Source organism: Lissotriton helveticus, chromosome 2_1 (genome assembly GCF_964261635.1).
Source record: "Lissotriton helveticus chromosome 2_1, aLisHel1.1, whole genome shotgun sequence".
In the NCBI taxonomy this organism is placed as follows: Eukaryota; Metazoa; Chordata; class Amphibia; order Caudata; family Salamandridae; genus Lissotriton; species Lissotriton helveticus.
The window spans coordinates 183,702,242-183,725,083 of NC_136059.1; positions in this window are offsets into that span (position 1 = coordinate 183,702,242).

Consider the following 22,842-nt stretch of genomic DNA (forward strand, 5'->3'; position numbering starts at 1 on the left):
AGTTATTTGTATCTGTGGGCCAGATCAACCATTGTTTCCAATCAGGATGTGTTCTGTTTTGGTTAAGTATATGGTTTATGTCTATTTCTTCATCTGTATCAGAGTTATTGCTAAACATTGTTGGCTTTGGAATAGACAGGTTATTTAAATCTTTGATTTTGGCTAAGCCAAGACAGGTGGTTTGTTGAACAGTGTCATTTAAAAATATCATTTGTTCTGGGATCATGCAGGCTCTAAACAAAGCTTCTATACCCTGTACTTGCCATTCTTTTGTACCCCAAACACTTTTCAAATCAACATTTTTGTCCCAATAATTAAATCCAAAAGTATTCATTTGTTCAAAGAATAAGTCAGAATAAATCAATTTTGTGTTGGTTATCATGGTTTTGGTCCCTGTCTTGTTTGACAATTTAAAATAAAATGTTTCCGCATTACTTGTGTTAAAACCTGAAAAATATGAATATTTGCCATACACGGTTCTTGAGCTCCCTTTTGGAGGTGTAGCACAATGTTCCCATTGATTAAAATTTAAAACATTTCTAGGTTGTGCAGATTTATGCAAGAAATGGTTACCATAATGGTTATAGCAGTACATGCTGTCATAATTTGTAGAACCCTGCAAATAATCATGTTTTGTAAATTTAGCAGACATTACTAAGTCAGACATCATATTGTTAATACTTTCAAAGTCCCAATCATCAGCAAATGAGTTTGGTTTTGCAAAGTCACTCAAAGAGATCTTAATTTGGTGTGGATATTTCAGGATCTCGACCGGACCATAAATTTCATAGTCAGTGTTGTCCCAGGCTACCCCACCAGGTATTGGAGTTGCTGTGAAGTTGGCTGAAGAAAGTTCTGAAGAAAGTTCTCGTTTCTCGACGTGTGAAGATGTGTGTGGTTTGAGGACCAAGTTGATGTTCTGACTTGCTGTGTCCATTTTAGCATATTTTCCCTCAATGAAGCGTCCCAAGGTAAATACCATGATGAGCCAAAGTATGAGGATAAATGCACCAAAACCCACCCAAAATTCAATCCATGGAGAAATCAGATATGTTTCTTTTAGTTGTTTCAAAAGTTCCTTTGCTTTGTCTTTAAAGGATTTTGGTGATGGCTGTGTCTTTTGTTCACTGAAGCCGTCAGAGGAATCATCGAAGTTGATGAAGTAACCAGATGCAGTTCTATCAATTGTTCCAATTGGTTCAGGATTTTTGTTTCTTGCATTTTCACTTGGTACTTCTGTATAGATTGGTGTGTCTCTGCTAAATGTCTTTATTTGGGTTTTCAGAGGTCTTAGTTCTATTGCATTGTTGCATAGTCCTTGTTGTTCTTCTGTTGGCGTTTCGAATGTGATGAGCCTCTTTGATAGGACCTCTGTACTGGTAGCAAACCTTGGTGTTCTGCTACTTATTGGGAGTCCACTTGGCCTACCGTTGGTTATCGGCCACATGTTGTGGTTTTACCAGGTCGATGGATACAACTCGGTTCTCCTTTTTTCCAGCAAGTGGCGGTAGTACAACTGATCTTGTCCCGTTGACAGACAATACAGGAACTGCTTTTCTGTAAGAAGGCCCAAATTCCTTCTTTACCGCGATCTTCTCCCTGACTAGATCCCCGACTTTTGGAATCCAGACAGGTCTTGCTGGGACAGGTGGTGAATCTTCAGTGGTCGTTGGCTGTTGTTTCAACTGTATGTTGCTCAGGTCTTTTCTTGTTTTGTTTAAGTCCTGCAAAATAGCCAAACGGTCTTTGACATCAAAGCTTTTTTCTGTTACCACTGAAGTCTGACTATCAAGGTCAGAGATCAACATCCTAGTTCCGAATAATAATTCGTACGGACTGAATCCCTTCAGAGAATTTCTTGGCAAGTTATTTAGACTACGTTGGACACTTATTAGATGTTTGACCCACCCAGCTCCCGAACCTAATATCCTTTCTATTATAGATTGCTTTCTGTCTTGGTTTTTTCTTTACACCATCCCATACCCTCAGGAAGGAAGTGAGAAGATTCCCGCTGGGCTGTGCTCATTTGGCCATTCTTTCCCCCCCCCAGGCTGGATTGCCTGAGAAAAAGAAAAAAATGGTCGAACGTAGCATGCTCTTAGCGTATATGCCATTTAGACTCGCAAATCTTGTATAACAGTCCGGACGTCAGCCGAGTGCTGTTGATCTACATTATAAGTGGAAACTAGCCTGTATATGTTAATCGCAAGCCATTCTTTTTGTTGGTAATATTATCCGCCTTGCTACGACGAGGTATTAAACTGCTTCTCTCCCCACTGCGATCTCTGTTGCAGTTTGGGCAGTTTTTTACAAACATGGTGTAGTGCAGGCTCATGCCTGGCCACCAGTACCGTGATTGTAATTCTTCCAGAGAATCTTTTAATTTATGGTGTCTGAGACCCTCGCCCATGTGTGCGTCTGCGATTAACAAGTTTCTCCTGTCCATGTTTGGAATCACTCTATCCCCCACTCCAGGGATTCGAGCAAAAGGAATGGAGTTTGCATCTATGATGTATGTGTAATTGAGTGGATAGTTGATCGGTAACGCTGAGCAGTCGCCTTTTGATGACGTTTTCACCGCCAGCAATGTTTCGCCGTCAATGTATTTTAATGTACGCTTTTTTCGATCTACGGGAGCCGGTTTACTGGCTGCCGCTGCGGCTGTTTCAGCCAATGAATTCCCTACAACGTGAACGCCATCACGCTGGTGACTCAGTGAGTGTGTCACGTGAGTCTTTGGTAGTTCTTTTTTCAAAAGAGCTACCTGTTCCCAGAGCAGTCTCTGCTTTATTGGTGCATCCGTCTCATCTTTGTAACCGTTCTGAATCCAGGTCTGCAAATCCTTGTTATATGCTTTGACGCAGAAATATGAATCTGACACTATAAGTGTCGGGAATTCGCGATCCGCATTATCTAGCGCCATTTTCAAAGCTAATATTTCAGTTTGTAGTTCTGAATTAGTTTCTACTGAGTGTGATTTTGTTAATAGAGGTCTTAGTTTACCTCCGTGCCACACTTCTTTTGTAATCTCACATGTGGGATTGTATGCATGTTCTCCCCAAACTGTGGGTTGAGCATGTCCGTCTGTATATATTACACAGGCGTAATGTCGTAGAGGCAGAATGTCGATTGGCAGAGGATACGTCTTTTCATATTTTAAATTTTTCAATTCTTCTAGTTCTTAAAAGACTGTCAACCAGGCAATACTTGATAATTCATATCCTCCGTACTGGATTTTCAGATGGGCAATTCTGGATTTTTTGAAGTTGAATTTGTAACCCTCTGCAGCGAAACCAAGTATTATGGTGTTCACTCTTTTCAAGTGAGTCTCCAAGTCATCATCTGTTAAGTAAATGTCATCGACATAAGATAATGCTTCATCATCATATAGTTGTAGTAATTCTGTTACTCTTGCTGAGAATACCCCCGGGCTGTTCTTGTACCCCTGGGCTAACCGACAGAATTGTTTTTGAGTGCCATTTACTGAGAATGCAGTTAAATATCTGCTCTCTGGTGCTATGTTTTGACAAAAGAATCCGTTGGAGATGTCCAAGGTTGTTTTGTATTTTTTGCGCACTATGTTATTCATTAGTGCAGCACTGTGTGAGTTTTGCACTGCAAAAGTTTTGCAACATGTGTTAAGGTGTCGGTAATCCAAAACTAGACGGTACGAATTGTCTGGTTTGGAGACCGGAAACAAAGGATTGTTCATTTGTGAGGTGCAAGTTTCAATCACCCCCTGGTATTCTAGCTGATCTAGTATTTCATTTACTTGTTTTTTAGCTTCTTGCTTAATTGGGTACTGCCTTTGTGCAGTAGGTTGTGATTTTAACTGGATTTTGTGAGGAGGAGAATCCTCATCCCATCCTACATGATTTTTATATAAAGCAGGTGCTAAGGCCACTGCCCACTTTCTAGCAAGTGTATATTTTTTATGAATCGGTATTTGATTCGAGAAGGCAGGCATAATTACTTCTTCGCCATGAGGGCACTCCCTGACAAACTCTGGTGGCCAGTCTTTTTCAGCTAGAAGTATGTCATAACCCTTTGAGAGGTTATCCCAAAATAGTCCCCTTATTTTCCTAGTCTTATCTCCCTCTATACGTAATGTTATCTCGTATATTTTGTGGGGCTTGCTAACTCTGGTATCTGCAGTTTCCACTTGAAGATATTCATTCGTGTCCACTGTCTCCAGATGATCCATCAGGACTTTGCGAGCTATGCTCACCTCTGCTGCGCTGTCTAGCATTGTCTGAGCCCATTCTCCGTTTTTCAGTTGTGTCCTCAGTATTCTCGGCATTGTTAACTACCTTGATACTGGCTACCTTCTTTTTTGGAAATTGTGATTTCTTTTTCAGTTGAGCAGGTTCCTTGTCTTTGGACTTGGCGTGCTCTTCTGATCGTCCTCTTCTTTCCGATTTCTGCGAGGAAGTCTGAAAAGATTGAGAGGGACGTGTATCAATGTCTTGATATCTATCAGGTTTTTTAATATTATCCCTATTTCTAAGGTTATATCTATTCCCAGAGGGTTCACTCTGAGGTGACCTTTGTCTCGGGTTTGGAGATTTCTCTCTTCGCCTAGGAGACCTTCCTCTGGACTGGAATTTCTTTTCTTTAGGATTGGATTGTTTGTTTCCATCCCAGTTCTTTTTTGGTGAATTATTATTATTAAAAAATATTTTTTCTGGACTTGTAGTCAGTTGCGGTTTTACTGGTATTCCACCTAGACTATCTCTGCCTAGTTCTTCATAGGATTTTTCTATGATTCTGGCAATTTCAGCTGGTTGGTCTGCTATATCTGTCTCTTTTAACCTCTGGCGGATCGCCACGTTTGCTGCTTCACCCTTTATGTTGGCTAGTAATATAGCCGAGACCTGCTTGAAGTCTTTTAGTAATTTCATACCAAGAGTTAAAGCAGGTTCTGGACCGTATTCATCTTGAATTTGTTTTAGCACATCTGGTATTACCGAAATGGATGGAACACCGTGCGTTTTTGTGTAGATGGAAGCAAAGACTGTACCCCAAGTGTCACAGTCCTCAATGTGTGGTGCGATTCCCATTGGGAGACATATAGTCAGAATTCTGTGTTTTTCTAATGGGGTGGTGTCAGGAAACACCGCCTCTATTTGGGTAATTTTCTGTGCCAACCAGAATGGTATCTGTTCCCGTTTAGCTGGAACTTTACCTAGGCAGGATTGGATGCTCTGTGGTGTAATTTTATTTGTGTTCCCCTGGTGAGGGGTCAGCTGTGGAAGTTTAATCGCTGGCTGAATTGTTGACGTCCGCATTACATACTGAACTAATTGTCTGTGAATTTTTAGTAGTTGTTTTAGCTGTATTAACAGCTCTGCTGCAGGCATTCTTTCGATGTCTGGATATGGTGTGTATCCGGCTAGGACCGGCCACGTTGCTCCTGGTCTTCCTAAAGGACCGAGCCTTGTAATGTGATTATTATGTTTTAGGGCGCCATCAAATAAGAGCAAATGCTCTTGGAATTTGAGTGGTACTTCCACTTCCTCGAAAGGAGTGTACTCATTAGGAGGTTCCTCTACTTTGTAATAGTGGAAGTACTTTGTTATAGTATTAGCTGCTGGAAAATGTATCCATGTATAGTATACCTCTGTCTGCCGATATTCGTGTGCCTCGATTACAAATATGACTGTGCCACCTCTAGGTGTCAGTCCATTTTCTATAAGTTTTAAGGTTATAGATCTCCTTTTGGCGACCGGAATGAGTATTATATCCGCGTCTGCTGCTTGCATGGTAGCATCAGCATCTGCTATTTCAGTAGCTAATCTAGTAACCTCTCGTTCTTCATCGCTGTCCATTTTGCTGACAGGATGGTATTATGTTTATTTGCAGATCAGGTTTCTTTATGGAAAACAGAGATTAGATGCACAATATTTTGGAACTGTTATCCTTCAACGTTGACTAGACCAAGAACCATACATAGGAGTTCCCTCCTGCGAGGTTTTGGAGGATATTATAACCTTTCACCCACTCCAGACGTCTTTGGAGTATTTGGGAAAAGGGGTCTGAGTGAGAAAGCACGACTGAGTTACTCTAAATGTCTTACGTTAGTTTTATCGCCCTTTCCAAACGCGTTGGGCGCCATGTAGTGAAGCTCCTATTTTCCCAATAGGCTCTGCGCATTGGAATAGTACCTACAGCAGTAAAGGCCTAGGCCAGACGTTAACTAGGTCTACTACTGTCGATACTAGACTTAATTTTTGGGTTTGCCAGCTAAGCTCAGAGTTCGCTAGAAACTTTCTCGAATGTTCAAGGAAGGAATTAACTCCCCTGATTAGACAAGAAGGGATTTAGTTTCTGACAACCATAGAACATGACAACTTTGCTCTCCCCTAATCAAGAGTCAATCTCAAGAGTCGTGTGAGCACAAGGCAATTATTTTACTCAGTCAGTACGTGCATTCTTAGTCTCATCAGAATGTAGAGAAAAGGAAGAGACGGGCGTGTTCAATAAAAGATGTTATTTATTGATCAGTCTCTTTTCTCGTACAAGAGAAATGGATCGATATTATTGCAATACTTATAGTTAAGTAAAGTGCATACGTTAAAAGCAATAGTACAAAATAATACTGTAAAAACATTGATATGGTTTCTGAGCCATATGATGTTTAAAATGATTAAAATATATTTACATACACATATACATTTGACTAAACGCACTCAACTGGTGTTTCTAAATACGCCTACCCCGTGTACCTGACCTAAGTCTAATGCGTGGGCGGGAATAGAAAGTTACAGTTTAAGTTAAGTTTGTTTTTGCCAAGTGAATAACTAAAGAATTCTCTAGGAGGGGTTATTCAGTTCTGTACCTGGAAGTTAGGATGAAATGAGGAATGGTATCTCTTTCTCTGCTCTCGATATTCCAGGCTGCCTGCGAGGGCTACCCGGAAGCGCCGGTGCTGGGTCTCTCGGCTTGAGATAGCAGCGCGTCTCTCAGCGCGTCAGGAAGGCGGGGCTGCTGCCTGCGGGGTCTGCTTCTGCTCTCGGCTTCGGCAAGTATGGCTGCTCCGTCTTGTCACCACGCGTGTGTTTGCATAGGGCAAGGTCGGCAATATTTATACCTTAAAGGTGCCGAGATTGACGTAAGGATGGACATAGGTACGTCAATAAAGATGTCATACGACTTGCTCGTTAGCACATTCTTTACTAAAGTTCTCTGTGAAATCAAAACAATGGCCGCACGGATTATCCAGGTTGTCATAGGTTTGATTTGTTATGAGAACGTCGTATGCCTTATCAGGGGCTGGAGGAATGTCGCTTGTCTAATTAGATCTCAAGCGTTATGACCTAATCAGATAACACGTTCCTGTGCCGTAGTGTGACTGCGTCAGATAACGGTATCTGCATCATGGGGGTTTTCTTGCCCCATGGGCTGACTGTTAGTTAACTTGATAGTTAGTTTAACCAGAATAGGGTCAGGAATAGGGGGACTGATTCAGAACCTATAGAAATACACGACAATATAGTTACTCATATCGCTACTGATCAACACATGCAGCAGTTTACAGAACAGCAGATATAATGATGCACAAATTAAGACAGTTTAGTCACTAACCCATGCACTCAGTGAGACACATTTAATCACTCACTCATACAGTCAGTCATGCACCTACTAAATCCTTCATCCAGACACTTATAAATCCACTCATTCTTCAATATGTAAGACATATTTTAACTTTACAGAAACATACAGTCACTGGATGTTGTCATCAGTGATGTCATCAGTGATGTCATTTGAGATGGCATCAGTGATGTCATCAGTGATGTCATTTGAGATGTCATCAGTGATGTCATCAGTGATGTCACTGACCTTGTCATGAATGATGTAATATGTGACATGATCAGCAGTGGATTGCGGGTGCGCGATATATAGTTAGTGCAACTAACTATATATGCGAATTTCAATGGTTTTGTGTGAGTAAAATAAGGTTTTGTAAATGCTAATTCCTAACTATATATGGTGTATAACCTATGCTTTTTTCAGTGAATATATATATATATATATATATACATACACCAGTAACATAAAATCTAATTAAAAAAACATTATATTATAAATTAAAACATTAAACTATTTAAAAGTCTTTAAACTTAAATTTTCAACTTCAGTGAGTGCAACAGAAGGTAAAGTGTTAGATAGCGGAGGGGTAAACATTTCTATTCCCACTCCAGTGACTGCAACAGTAGGGAAAGTGTTGGATAGCGGAGGGGAAAAAGTACTATTCCCACTCCAGGGAGTGCAACAATAGGGAAAGTGTTGGATAGTGGAGGGGTAAAAATTACTATTCCCACTCAATGAGTGCAACAGTAGGGAAAGTCTTTGATAGCGGAGGAATAAAAATGACTATTCCCACTCCAGTGAGTGCAACAGTAGGGAAAGTATTTGAAAGCGGAGGGGTAAAAATTACTATTTCCACTCCAGTGAATGCAACAGTAGGAAAAGTGTTGGATAGCAGAGGGGTGGTGTTAGACCTGGCATCTTTGGCGTGGTTTCCCATGACTTTTTGCCTCTACCTCCTGTATTTTTGACGCTATGCTGGATTTCGTTTTTGCTGGTTTAGATGCTTTGGGCACTTTGCCACTGCTGATCAGTGTCAAAGTGCAAGTGCTCCCTGAGTAAATGTTATTGTAATTGGTTATCCATGATTGGCATATTTGTATTACCAAGAAGTCCCTAGTAAAGTGCACTGAGTGTGCCAGGGCTGGTGATTCAAATGCTACTAGTGGGTCTGAAGCACTGATTGTGCCACCCACATGAGTAACCGTAAACTGATGTCTCAGGCCTGCCACCACAGTGCCTGTGTGCAATTGCTAACTGCCATGCTGCCCTGGCCAGTGTCCACACTGGCCAAGCCTAACCCTTCCCTTTCTGTACACATTGGACCCCCCTATAGAAGGCCCTAGATACCCCCCTGGGCAGGGTGCAGTGTATATGAAAGGTAGAGCATGGACTGGTGTGTGTGACATGCTCAGGTAGTGAATTACAGCTATTTTCGTTTTTCACTATTGATAGGGCTATCTTGCTATTATGCTATAATGGAGAATGCTTAGTATAATACTTACCTGCATATCTTCCTGTAGGAGCAAGATAGAAAATTAAAGTCTGGTATCCCTGAACTCAGAATTTAATAACACATCTTTTAGGAAGGATGGTTTTTAAATCATGTACTTGAGAACAACACTTTTAGAAAGTGGCTGTTCTCTTGTCTAACCTTTTTGTGTGCGTTGGCCTGTTTGTGAATTGACTGTCTGGTTTGTGAGTGACAGGGGCTGGGGAGCTCCCAGAAGGGTGGATGAGTCAGCCCTAGTCTGAATGACTGCATCTGCATCTTGATTGGTGGGAGGGGATAGCACCTGGGCCTGAATCGGGCTGTACCTGCCTTCCACAATGCTGGCTCCACCTCCTGCTGGGCGGCTGACAACCCTGCCCCTCTCTCTGAAAGGAAAGGAGAAGACAGAAAAACAAAGTGCTCAGGAACTGACCTGAACTGGTTCTGATCATGCCAAGGCCTCTCTGCCTCTAGAGAACAAAGGAAAGACTGGTATAAAAAGGACTACCCAGATTACAGAAAATTAGATCATCCTGGAATCAAGAAGGAACCTCTGCCAATAAGAAAGCTGGAAGACTGAAGAGGAAGGACTGTCCTGCTGTGTACTTGTGAGCTGATCTGCAGTTGCTTTGCTGCAAATGAGAGAGGAAGGACTTTGCTTTGTCCCCTTTCTTGAAGAGATTTCCAAGGGCATGAGAAGAGCTGGCTCCCTGTTAAGAAGTCTCAGGAACAAAAGGACTTCACCCCCAGCTTCCCCCTGAACTCTGCTGTATGAGTTCTGCCCTTCCTAGAGTGCTTGGTCCAGTTGGGGTGCCTCTGGAAGTTGTGCCTGCTGTTTGGGAAGCTGGACAAGGAGAAACTAAGAGAATCTGCAAATTTTCACAAATCGCTCGCTTGTGGAGCGCATCCCCGACAGTGCGAGGAAATTCCCGCCGCCGCGAAGATCGTCACAGCACCTTGTGCCGCTGCAAGAACCAACGGTTTGTTCACTTGCGGAACGCATCGCTCCGGTACGGGAAGATTACTGTCGCTGCAAACATCATCGCAGACCCTGTCGTCGCTGGGTGAGATCGCCGCATCGCTTGCTTGCGGACCGCATCACGTCGCTGGGAACACCGCCGCAGAGCCGTCGCATCGACGGGCCATGAGAGGAGAAGATCGACGCTGCGCTGCACATCGCTGCCGCACCTGAGATCATCGCCGTCCCGAAGATCGTCGCATCGTGCCTTTGCGAGACGCTTTCTACTGAACCTGCCCACCGGAATCCATACAAGGTATCACCTCCCTCTCCATACAGACCGGATTCATCGCAACACGCCAGCTGCTTCCAGCGCTGTCGCATCGCCTCCCCAGGGTCTCAGGAGTGACGCATCGCTTGTTTTTCAATGCTGCAGCTTCCATTTGGAACTTTTGTCGCATCTAAAGGTACTTTTGGCTAAACGTGACGCAACTGTGGATTATTTTGACGCAAACCCTAGAACTCTTTGAAAATGATATTCTTGAACTGTGTATGTTGGATTTTTGTCATTTTGGTCTTGTGTAGTTTTGATAAAGATACTTTATCTTTCTAAACTGGTGTGGAGTCCATTTGGGGTGGTTTTCACTGTGTTACAGTGAGTGTTGGTACAAATACTTTACACTTTGCCTTTGATAAGCCTGTCTGCTCGTGCCAAGCTACCAAGGGGGTGAGCCGGGGTTATCTAAAGAGTGTATCCCCCTTACCCTGACTAGAGGCAAGGGTTCCTATTTGGACATTGGTACCTACCTCTGCCAACTAGAGACACCCAGATCTAACAGGTGGAAAATACTATTCCCACTTCAATGAGTGCAACACTAGGGAAAGTGTTGGATAGCGGAGGGGTAAACCTTTATATTCACACTCCAGTTAGTTCAAAATTAAAAACAAACAAAATATCACCAACACAAAATATTTTTTGTTAAATGAAAAATATATAAAAATATCTAAAAAATCTAAAAAATAGAAACATAATATGAAGTTAAATAAATATGACAAATACCTAGAAATATTATATTAAATAAATGTAAAAATAATTTACAAATAACTATTTTTAATTAGAAATTATGTATAAACAAATACATTAAAAGTTACATAAATGTATTTTTTTTAATTTCCTACCCTATACCACCACACAATTCACAACACACATCTACATTTTTAAAATATGTACCTGCATAATTAACATAGTTAACTATCAATTAAAGCAATATTATTAATTACAAAACAAATTAAAACAGATAAAAATTAATTTACTTCCCAAACGAAACACCTGTAAAACCAAAATTCCAACACTCAAAAAATAAACAATTACCCTTATTAATTATCAATTGATTAAATAATATTATTGATCAACTAATTATTAATTAGTTAAACATAAATTACTTTCCACCCTTAACCCTTATAAGCCCCACAACCCACACCTAAAAATCATTACACAATTTCCATGATTAATAAAAAAATATCAATTAACAACTACTTAATAATTAATTAAAAATAAATTACTTCCCAACCTTTAACACTATAAACCCCACAACCCACATCTAAAATTAATTACCCAAATGCCGTATTTGAATGTTAATTAATTAATTAGCATTAATTAACAAATAAATATTAATCAATTAAAAATAAATTACTTCCCACCCTTTACCCTATAAACCCCACAACCCGCTCCTAAACAAATGACACAATTAACATAATTAATTACTAATTAATTAATTAATGATAATTAACTAAATAATAATTACTTAATAATAGATTACTTCCTACAATCAGCACTATAAAATCTAAATCAAATAAATAATACATTTTAAACAATCATTAATTTATGATAATTAAATTACTTCCCACCCTTTACCCCTATAAACCCCAATACCTGTTCCTAAAAAAACACGATTGCCATAATTATTTGCCAATTAATTAATTCATATTAATTAACTGGAGTTATACATTTTTAAAGATTAAATCAAAAAGTAACGCTTACAAGTCAATAGCGCTTAGTGGTTACTTATGGTTGCGCTGGACCAGGGCAAATCCAAAGTTCAGACCTACCATGTTGGAGGGCAGGCCAGCTACAGGATCCATGCAGGGCCCGCTGAAAAAGTAAGTTGGATGGAGCAAGCGTCGTCCTCAAAGACTCGATGTGTCGGTTCTGATTAATGTAATCAGGTCGATGTGTCGTCGTCGAGCTTTGTAGTCAGGTCCCACATCCTTGTCGAACCCCTTACGATGCAGGATCTGCGTCGTCATCAAACCTCATCGTCGTCGGGTGCTCAGGAATGTCCTCAGATCGGCACTGTGTCTGCATTAAAGGGCACTGTGTGATTCTGATTGCCGCAAAGTCATTACTCCGCCAATTCTGATGGTTCTGGGCAGCAGAAATCACCATTCAGGGGCCCAGGTCTGGATTGGCACCACTTAGCAGGGCCGGACTCATAGTTGCTTCTGTTGTAGAGTTGCAAGAAGTCTTTGATAGACCTGAGACTTCAGTACACGGGGCAAGCCTGTGGAGTCACTCTGAGTTCAAGTGAGTGGGGTCCAATCCTTGTCCTCAGCAGGGCAGAGAATCAGCAGGCAGCATAGAAGCTCAGCAAAGCAGAATGCAGTTCCTTCAGTGCAGCAGTCAGGCAAAGTGGCAATCCTTTCGTCACAGCTGTCTCTACTCTAGGCAGAGTTCTTCACAGGTCCAGCAGTGTACTGTCTTGGTAGGGTCAGAGCCCCAGTACAGATACCCAGTTGTGCCTTTGAATTGGGGGGTGACTTCAAAGCAGGCCCCTGAAGTGCACATGTCCCCTTTCATCCCAGCACTGTCTGCCAGGCTATCTGTGAGGCATAATCAGCCCTTTGTGTGAGATTCAGGACACTGCTCATTCAGGATAAGTGTCAGCTACCCCTCCTTCTTTCTGCCCAGGAAGAACTATCAGAATGAAGATGACTGCAGGTGAGTTCTCTGTCACACCCACTTTTCCTGTGTCTGTGGCTGTCTAGAGGGAATGTGCAAAGTGTAGCTGTCACCCACCCCAGACATGTATTGGAGATAAGCTGCAGGCACACAGAGCTAAGTCAAGAGGAATGAGATGCCCCCTTTCTAAAAGTGGCATTTCTAAAATAGTAATGTTAAATTCAACTTTACCAATAAAGAGGATTTATCATTACCATTCCAAAGATATGAAACATGATGTAGCTACTCCTTTCTAATCATGAATTGCTGCTTAAATGTGTTTTAAGGTTTCCCAATGCTAGCCTATGAGAGGAGTAGGACTCACAGTAGTGAAAAACAAATGTAGCTTTGTGTCGCTACAAGGACATGTAAAACCTAGCATTACATGCCCTAATGCTTATTTGCACAGCACCCTGTCACCACAGCTACCCCGGGCCTACCTTAGGGGTGACATATGTGCAATAAAAGGGAAGTTTAATGCTTGGCAAGTTGTTTTAAATACCAAGTCAGAGTTGCGATAAACTGCAAATACAGGCCTTGCAATAGCAAGCCTGAGAGCGGTTGCAAATGCTACTTGTATGGGTGGCACAACCAGTGCTGCAGGCCCACTGCTAGCATTCAGAATACAGACCCTGTGTATATAGTATGCCACTTTACAAGGGACTTATAAGTAAACTAAATATGCCAATCATGTATACATCAATGTCACCACGTTTATGGGAGAAGCACATGCACTTTAGCACTGGTCATCAGTGGAAAAGTGCTCAGAGTCCTAAGGCCGACAAAAAGATACAGCGAAAAGTAGAGATAAGCAAGCAGACAAAAAGTTTGTGCGAAGACCAACCTAAGGATGACAGGTCTAACAAATGGATTCACAAGCCTTGTGACAGAACTATCACAACACCTTCTCACTGTTCACCAAAACTATATTTTCAAAAATATACCTCAGTGAGTTAAACACTTGCTGTTAACTTCAAGTTGTGAACGGCAAGCCACAAATTTGAATTCACAGGGCAATTTCAGCCTGTCATCCTTCCAAACCATTATACTGAGTAACAGCAGCACCTGTTATTGATAGTGCTTCTGTCAGGAAGACTGAAGTAGTTGTGCTATATATTGACATCAATCCTTTATTAAATTGCACCAACAGACTCCATTTCAACCTAAAAAGCAGAGCCTGAGACATTTTCATAAAATTTAATCGTGTGGAAATATTCTATTGAAGGCCGTAATCTGATCGCTGAAAAGGACGAGTCACAAAACATTACTCCTTAACTAGGTGTGAGATGACCCTGTAAATTCAGGCTACTCAAATAAAAATGTTTATGAATGGTGCTTACAGTATCTGTGCAGCAGACACATTAACCCGACAAGCTATACTACAGGGAGTTGGTAACACGAACACTTTAGTTGATTGCGGATAAGTCCTAGGCACAACTAGGCCGATAACTTACACCCGCCCTCCCCCATGACAGGCTAATATTGAGGCTCGGCGGCCCTCCTGTGACAGGTTTATGCCCCCGCCGGTTCCATCTCTCGCAGACGGCCTGCGCCGGCCTCACTCCCGCCCTCGCGATGTTTAGGAAACTGCTTCGAATCTTCTCCCAATAATATCGCACACATTTTCCCATTAGGGCAAACAGAGTGGCTTCTTTCCCTCCTGCTTCCTTTGAAATATGAACTCATTAATGGGTTTCATAATGGCTATCCGTCAGAGATATTACCTCAGCCGCAGACTTTTCTCATTCGCCTGACAGCTTGCATGGGCTTGCCTTTCAAATCCCTACTGCTTTCTTCACATCATCAATTAATGCCGAGCGACTTTTTTATTCTTTTTTTTTTTTTTTGCTCAGACTCCCCTTTGGGCTCTGATCTCTGCTCCAGCAATACATTAGATCACAGTTTCAATCTGTTTCGCTGCAGTCGGAGTCGGAGTGACAGACAGATCGCACTGTTAAGAGGTTTAATGGTTTATACAGCAATGCATAACTCTCTCTAGCAACTCCTTGCAGGCTGTCGGGGTCAAGGGAGAAGAGAGGCAAATAAAACCCCCCCTCAACTTTAAGGCTCTTATGGAACCAAGCAAACAAAGCAAGTCATCACGACCCTACCCAGAAGACCTTGCTTGTCTCTTCCATCCAAGCATCTATCCATTCCTCCTTTCATGTTTCCATATACCCGCTGATATCCACTATTTTACCTTTACATTATATCATCTATTCAATCTTTCATTCATCACTCAATCTGCCACCCTTATGTCTGTTCATCCATCCGTCTGCCGATCCATATCCATACCTATCCGTCCATCTTCAAACCTATCCTTCACACCTATCCATCCATCCTTCCATCATCTCACTCAGTCATCCATCCTTTCACTTATCCACCCCCTTTCATCCATCCATTCATTCGTCCATCCTTTCCCTCAGCTATCCTTCTTTTCACATCATCCACCCACCCTTTCAATTCATCCAGCCATCCATGCTCCATTTCACTCATACATATATCCTTCCTTCCACCCTTTCACTCAGCCATCCACTCATTCATCCATTTACCCTTTCACGCATCCATAATTTCACTCACTTATCCATACACCTTTTCACTCATTTGTCCATCCATTCACCCTTTCACTCCTCCATTCGTCCATCCTTTCATCCAGTCATCCATCTACCCTTCATTTCACTCATCCACGCATTCTTTCACTCATCCTTCCTTGCATCCATCCATCCATCCTTTCAGCCTCTCATCAATCCGTCCTTTCTCTCATCATTGTGATCTTCGTTATCTCACTGGCTACTCTGCCAATTTCGTTGATCGTAGAAGTTAATTGGCTTGAACATAGGAGCTAATCATATTGGTTCTAACCTGAATGTGTGGCTCCAATCAAACTGGCGACAGGAAAGCCAACCAGAGACCCTGCAATGCCATGTTATCTTCCTATCTGACTGGCCACCCTGCAAACTGACTATAATAATGGAATCAATACCAATGTAGAAGTTCTTCCTTTAATGTAAATCGAAGAGCTCAACAGCATGCATCCAGCTTCAACAGGTAGATTAATACAACTGTCTTATTACAAAAGATGCAATACCCAGTGACACAAACACATTCGAAGGAATGACATCTAGAACACTCTATGATACATCATAGGGAATGTTAATGAACTATATTCTAAGAATGCAAACACAACACATCCCCTTTTCTTCGGACATAAAAAAAAGAAAAAAATTAAATGCCAAACTCTACCATCACTGACTCTCACAGCATTTAGTAGAATTTCAATTACCTGGAAAGGCTCCGAAAACTGGGAATCACCTTTCTGAACCTTATTAGGTTTTTTGACACTGACCTAATCTCCTATATTAATACTAACTTCTTTAGTGCTATGTCTTGAATCGTAATAACCTTTGCTTTTTTCATGTACCTGTTCCATACGTGTTACCAACTCATCCCTAGACCATGGTTGAATCTCATTAGAAAACAACCATGTGGGGATGGATTTGGAACGTGGATTCCTACCCTTTATAAGTACAAAGGGAGAGAATCCTGTAGATTCATTAACAGTAATGCGGTAATTCCACACTGTTTTCCCTAGTTGAGTGGGCCAATCAAGATTACTATTTAATGATAACTGAATGGTATTTTTTAAAACTCTATTAAACCTTTCCACTAAACCATTACCACTTGGAATGTAAAGTGATGTGGTTTTATGTGTAATTCCTGGTTTGTTAAAATATGTGTTGGCTTTTAATGATAAAAATTGAACACCATTATCCGTAAGTATACACGAAGGAATACCTTCTGCAATACAGGTTTCATCTAAGAATGGAAAAACAGAATCAGTGTCAGCCTTTTTAACAATTTTAACAACTAGCCATTTTGGAAATAGATCCATGAGAACAACTGAAAAGCAAAGAGACCCATCAGGCTCATGTATAGGTTCCATAATATCTGCTGCAACACATTCCCAAGAATTCTCAGGAAAAAATCCTTTAGCCATAGGAGGACGAAATGTTTGTAGGGTCTTATCCGAAAATGAACATGAAATACAATTTCTCGCACATTTCTCAATTTGGGAGTCACAATCTGGCCACCAAAGCAACCTTTTAACTAAGGCCTTAGTTCTAACAATTCCAGGATGTCCTTCATGACAGAGTTCAATAATTCCATCCTGCAATTTCTCAGGAGGAATTATCCTTTCACCCCTCAAAAGTGTATTGTGTGAAATAGATAACACAGATTTAATTTCCCAAAATGGTCTAAAGCTGGTACTCAATAAGTCCTTTTTTATGGGACAACCATTAGTAGCATACGAAATAGCAGCTTGTAAGGTATTATCTTTTAAATATTCATTGACCCATTCTTCCCTACTAAAGGCAGATAGTCCTTCATCATGTACAAATGCAATTTGTAATTCATTCCATTCATTACTTTCACACTGTTCCAACATTACTGGCATCCTAAAGAAATTGATAAGCAGCAAGCCGGGCACCATGTCCCAGGAAGAAAAGGATCCCGGGCAGAGCCCTCACCCATATCATATCAGCTTTTCAATCATGCAGTGATGTTAGTGCAATGACAACAGTTTGCACTATTTCTTCGTGCCCTTTTATCACTCGGAACTCTCCAAATCTCTTGTTCCTCGTACATTGCGGCATTTGGCTGGCATGGAGATTTGAGGTAAAAGTAGAGCAAAATGGCGGATATATTCCAATTACAAGGGTGAAAGGTACCCCCCCCCAGGGGTCAACCGATACCTTCCCTGGTTGATCATACTCCAAGCTCAACAACTGAAGTAGGACAAAGGCATAAAGATAAAAAAAGGCTACAGCCAACAGCCCGAATCAATGGAAAAAGAAATAGGACTTTACTGATTAGGAGGCCTTGTACAAATGAGGCGGCCATTTTGGAAGAGCTCCACCACAAGGACATTACGCGTTCCTTATGTCAGCCAAACCTACTAACCATCTAAAACAGGTCAGATTGTCCATGTAACGCCTTTAACCTACGCCTCTCCTACTGACCCTCCCTTCCTTTACTCTATCTCTCAGTCCACCACTACTATATCTCACTATCTCTTTGACCTGCTGATCCTTTTTGCTTACTAGATTTTGACTCACACATTGGCTGTTAATTCTCATTTTACCTACAGACCTTATACTCCATTTCGCTTTATTCTATTATTCCACAGTTATACCCCCACACCCAGATTAGCACCCAACCTCTTATTTAGTCGACACCACCCATCATTTCCACCCTTCCCCCATTTGCATTTGTAGTGTAGTTCCTATCATCCCAATAGGCTCTGCGCATTGGAATAATACCTACAGCAGTAAAGGCCTAGGCCAGACGTTAACTAGGTCTACTACTATCGATACTAGACTTAAAGTTTTGGGTTTGCCAGCTTAGCTCAGAGTTCACTAGAAACTTTCTCGAATGTTCAAGGAGGACTTAACTTCCCTGATTAGACAAGAAGGGATTTAGTTTCTGACAACCATAGAACATGACAACTTTGCTCTCCCCTAATCAAGAGTAAATCTCGAGAGTCGTGTGAACAAAAGGCAATTTATTTTACTCAGTCAGTACGTGCATTCTTAGTCTCATCAGAATGTAGAGAAAAGGAAGAGACGGGCGTGTTCAATAAAAAGGTGTTATTTATTGATCAGTCTCTTTTCTCATACAAGAGAAATGGATCGATATTATTGCAATACTTATAGTTAAGTAAAGTGCATACATTAAAAGCAATAGTATAAAATAATACTGTAAAAACATTGATATGGTTTCTGAGCCATAAGATGTTTTAAAATGAATAAAATATATTACATACACATATACATTTGACTAAACGTGCTCAACTGGTGTTTCTAGATACGCCTACCCTGTGTACCTGACCTAAGCCTAATACGTGGGCGGGAATAGAAAGTTACAGTTTAAGTTAAGTTTGTTTTTGCCAAGTGAATAACTAAAGAATTCTCTGTGAGGGGTTATTCAGTTCTGTACCTGGAAGTTAGGATGAATGAGGAATGGTATCTCTCTCTCTGGTCTCGATATTCCAGGCTGCCTGCGAGGGCTACCCGGAAACGCCGGTGCTGGAATTCTCGGCAGGAGAAAGCAGCTTCTCTCAGCGCGTCAGGAAGGCGGGGCTGCTGCCAGCGGGGTCTGCTCTGCTCTTGGCTTCGGCAAGTATGGCTGCTCCGTCTCGTCACCACGCGTGTGTTTGCATAGGGCAAGATCGGTAATATTTATACCTTCAAGGTGCCGAGATTGACGTAAGGATGGACTTAGATACGTCAATAAGGATGTCATACGACTTGCTCGTTAGCACATTCTTTTACTGAAGTTCTCGGTGAAATCAAAACAATGGCCGCAGGGTGTTGCCCAGGTTGTCATAGGTTTGATTTGTTATGAGAACTCCGTATGCCTTATCAGGGGCTGGAGGAATATCGCTTGTCTAATTAGATCGCAAGCGTTATGACCTAATCAGATAACACGTTCCTGTGCCGTAGTGTGACTGCGTCAGATAACGGTATCTGCATCATGGGGGTTTTCTGCCTCATGGGCTGACTGCTAGTTAACTTGTTGGTTTGTTTAACTAGAATAGGGTCAGGAATAGGGGGATCGATTCAGAACCTATAGGAATACATGACACCCACTCCACGCTAACTATGGACATATTTACTAATCTAGGCATAGTATAACATAGTACAACATACTATAGAGTAGTGTGTATACCTTACCACCCCAAAATACATAAATGTATTTTGAAATTCTTCAAATATACGGAAAATTTGCAGACATATATATTGTATGCACTCAAGCTGTATAATAATGCTAAGGTAATCACGCATTTGTATACATTATTGCTTATTTGGTATATGAGAATTACACATGAAATGGTTTCTTAAATACAGAAAAAAGTTTCGAGACCATTCCATCACAGAATAAAATATTTGTGAACATACCAGCGGGCAGCTAAAGTCTATAAAGTATCTAAAAATAGAAATCTTAGTTCTTTAGGAATAGTTTCTTACTTTAAGCAGAAGATAAGTGTCCCGAAAAACCGAAAAAATGAATTGGGGCTTCTGAAAGAGTTGCTGTCCGTGAACTGGAGTGAAAAATAGTTCATGTGACTTTATTATTTAAATTTGAAGGCCGAATTCAGGGAACGCCGTGTGCGAGCTTGCTCAAAAGTCTCTATTTCTGTTCGGGTGAGAACATCATATCATTTAGGCTTTCGAAAAAACTGTCAACAGCTTCCTGGGAAAGTTCCACTAACTCGGAAATAGGTGTAATCATGCATTCTTGTGCATGATTGTCTCCATTGACATTCTGATTCGCATTGCTGACAGAAGGTCGTACCTGTTCGATGCTGCTTTCATCTTGAACTTCACTACCCATCAATCGCAGTGGTGAAGCTTCCACGAATGCCGTCATCAGGATTGGTAGCCTTTGAGGGCAGCACAAAGCATGAACCTTGATCGGGCTCAACAATGTTTCTGCATCCATCGGCGCATCCGATTGTAGCGTCAGACATGTGTCTAACACGCATTCTTCTCCGCATAGCAGACACCTTAATACAGGTAAAACACATCTTTGCCACATTGGTCGAAATGATAGAAACCAAGTCATGTTCAGGTCTCTAAGCCGGGAGAGTCCCAGGATTTTTGATATCCGGTCCCGGTATCCAATGGCTAGGATTGTTTCTTCTCTTGTCGCCAGAGTTTTGTCTGTGACATGGGTTGCCATAACGAAAAATAAGGACTAAGAATAGGATTCCTGCAATTATTACCAGGATCAGGGGAAGTCCGCCAAAAATCGAATGGACGAAATCTGGAAAAATACCCAGTATGGCTTTGAATGGTGTTAATGCCATTGAAAATACTGTCTTAAATACCTTTGAGACCCCATTGGTATCAGAAATATTTAAGATTTCATTCAGGATTTCCGCGAAATGTACGGGGGAATTAGTTGATAATAATGTATGTATCTCTGCAGTCGTCCTTGCGACTTGTAGATCATACGTCTCTTTTGATGACGAGAGCCTGGTAGGCGTCTGAAGAAGCACTGTTTTCATTCTGCTTAAAGTATCTATTCGAATAGAAGTAATTTTCAAATCGGGCCATGCCCTTGCCTCCCTGTCTGGGAAGGAGCTGGGGAACAACGAGCGTCCACAGCACTTGACCTTCGCAGTAGTAGTTACTAGATAAGGAGTCCCGGGCATAAGACTACAACATCTGCGGTCTACAATTAGAATGTAACTCCCATTATAGAGTCTTTGAAAGAATGGTTCTATTTCTGTTGCAGGTGCGCCTTGCTGGTGACATGAAAGGTTGTATGAATTCCCTTCACAGGCTCCATGCAAACTAATTCCGTTACACAGAAGTGTGCCACTTAGTGACATCGCACAATTGTTGCCACTAAGAAACACTTTCTGTCCTTTATTACTGACACATGCATGTGAATAGGGCAGGTTCCATGTTGTTTTAAGGTACCCCTTTCCCAATTTCTCGTACATGCCAGCCTGTATATATTTTTGGCAGTATTGAAACCTGAAGGTTGAGATTGGAATATTTATTATCCCATGTATTATCCATTCACTGACAGGTCGTTCTGACATTGTCACTGGTAATCTTTCGAGTTTTTCAATGCTCAAGATTGTATAATCAGCCCCCTTTTGTGCCATACTGATTTGTCTATCAGTAAGGTTAAAGATTTGGAATAATGACGTTGTGTTGATTAGACGCCAAGGCACATAGCCTGAACGCAGATTTTGTAACGTCCAGCCAAGCTGTACAATAGAACGCAATTGTGACTGACCGTGTTGTAATAACAGTAAGTCTTGCGATAATATATCGATTGCTGAAGACACAATGCTGTCCAAAGAAAAAATTCTGGAGGACAGAGTCATTAACCCATTGTCCACTACAGAAAGTGATTTTTCCAAATTAATACGGTCAATTTCCCGTATTCTCTCTGCTGTTTCAATTTGAGTAACCTTCCAGGCCTCATTGTATGCTGCATATACAGAGGCTGCTATGAAACGCTTTTGACGCTGTTTGCGTGGTCCCATAGTGAAATCACGCAAGTCAGCACCATCAGTAAGTAAAGTTAGGTGTTGCTTAATTTCTGCCAGTGTGGAAGTTTGTAGCCATTGAAGGCATAATTTGCCCACACTGTAGGTGGTTATTATCCCTGGGTGATGTCTTTGAGGATATCTAGGGTCTGGCCTGGTCATTTTGAACCCCTGCGTTTTGTTCAGGAATCTGTCTTGACAGTTATTAGTATCTGTGGGCCAGATCAACCACTGTTTCCAATCAGGATGTGTTCTGTTTTGGTTTAATATATGGTTTACGTCTATCTCTTCATCTGTGTCAGAGTTATTGCTAAACATTGTTGGCTTTGGAATAGACGGTTTATTTAAATCTTTGATTTTGGCTAAGCCAAGACAGGTGGTCTGTTGAACAGTGTAATTTAAAAATATCATTTGTTCTGGGATCATGCAGGCTCTAAACAAAGCTTCTATACCCTGTACTTGCCAATCTTTTGTACCCCAAACACTTTTCAATTCAACATTTTTGTCCCAATAATCAAATCCAAAGGTATTCATTTTTTCAAAGAATGAGTCTGAATATAACAATTTTGTGTTGGTTATCATGGTCTTGGTCCCTGTCTTATTTGATAATTTAAAATAAAATGCTTCAGCATTACTTGTGTTAAAACCTGAAAAGTATGAGTATTTGTCGTAAACGGTTCTTGAGCTCCCTTTTGGAGGTGTTGCACAATGTTCCCATTGATTATAGTTTAAAACAT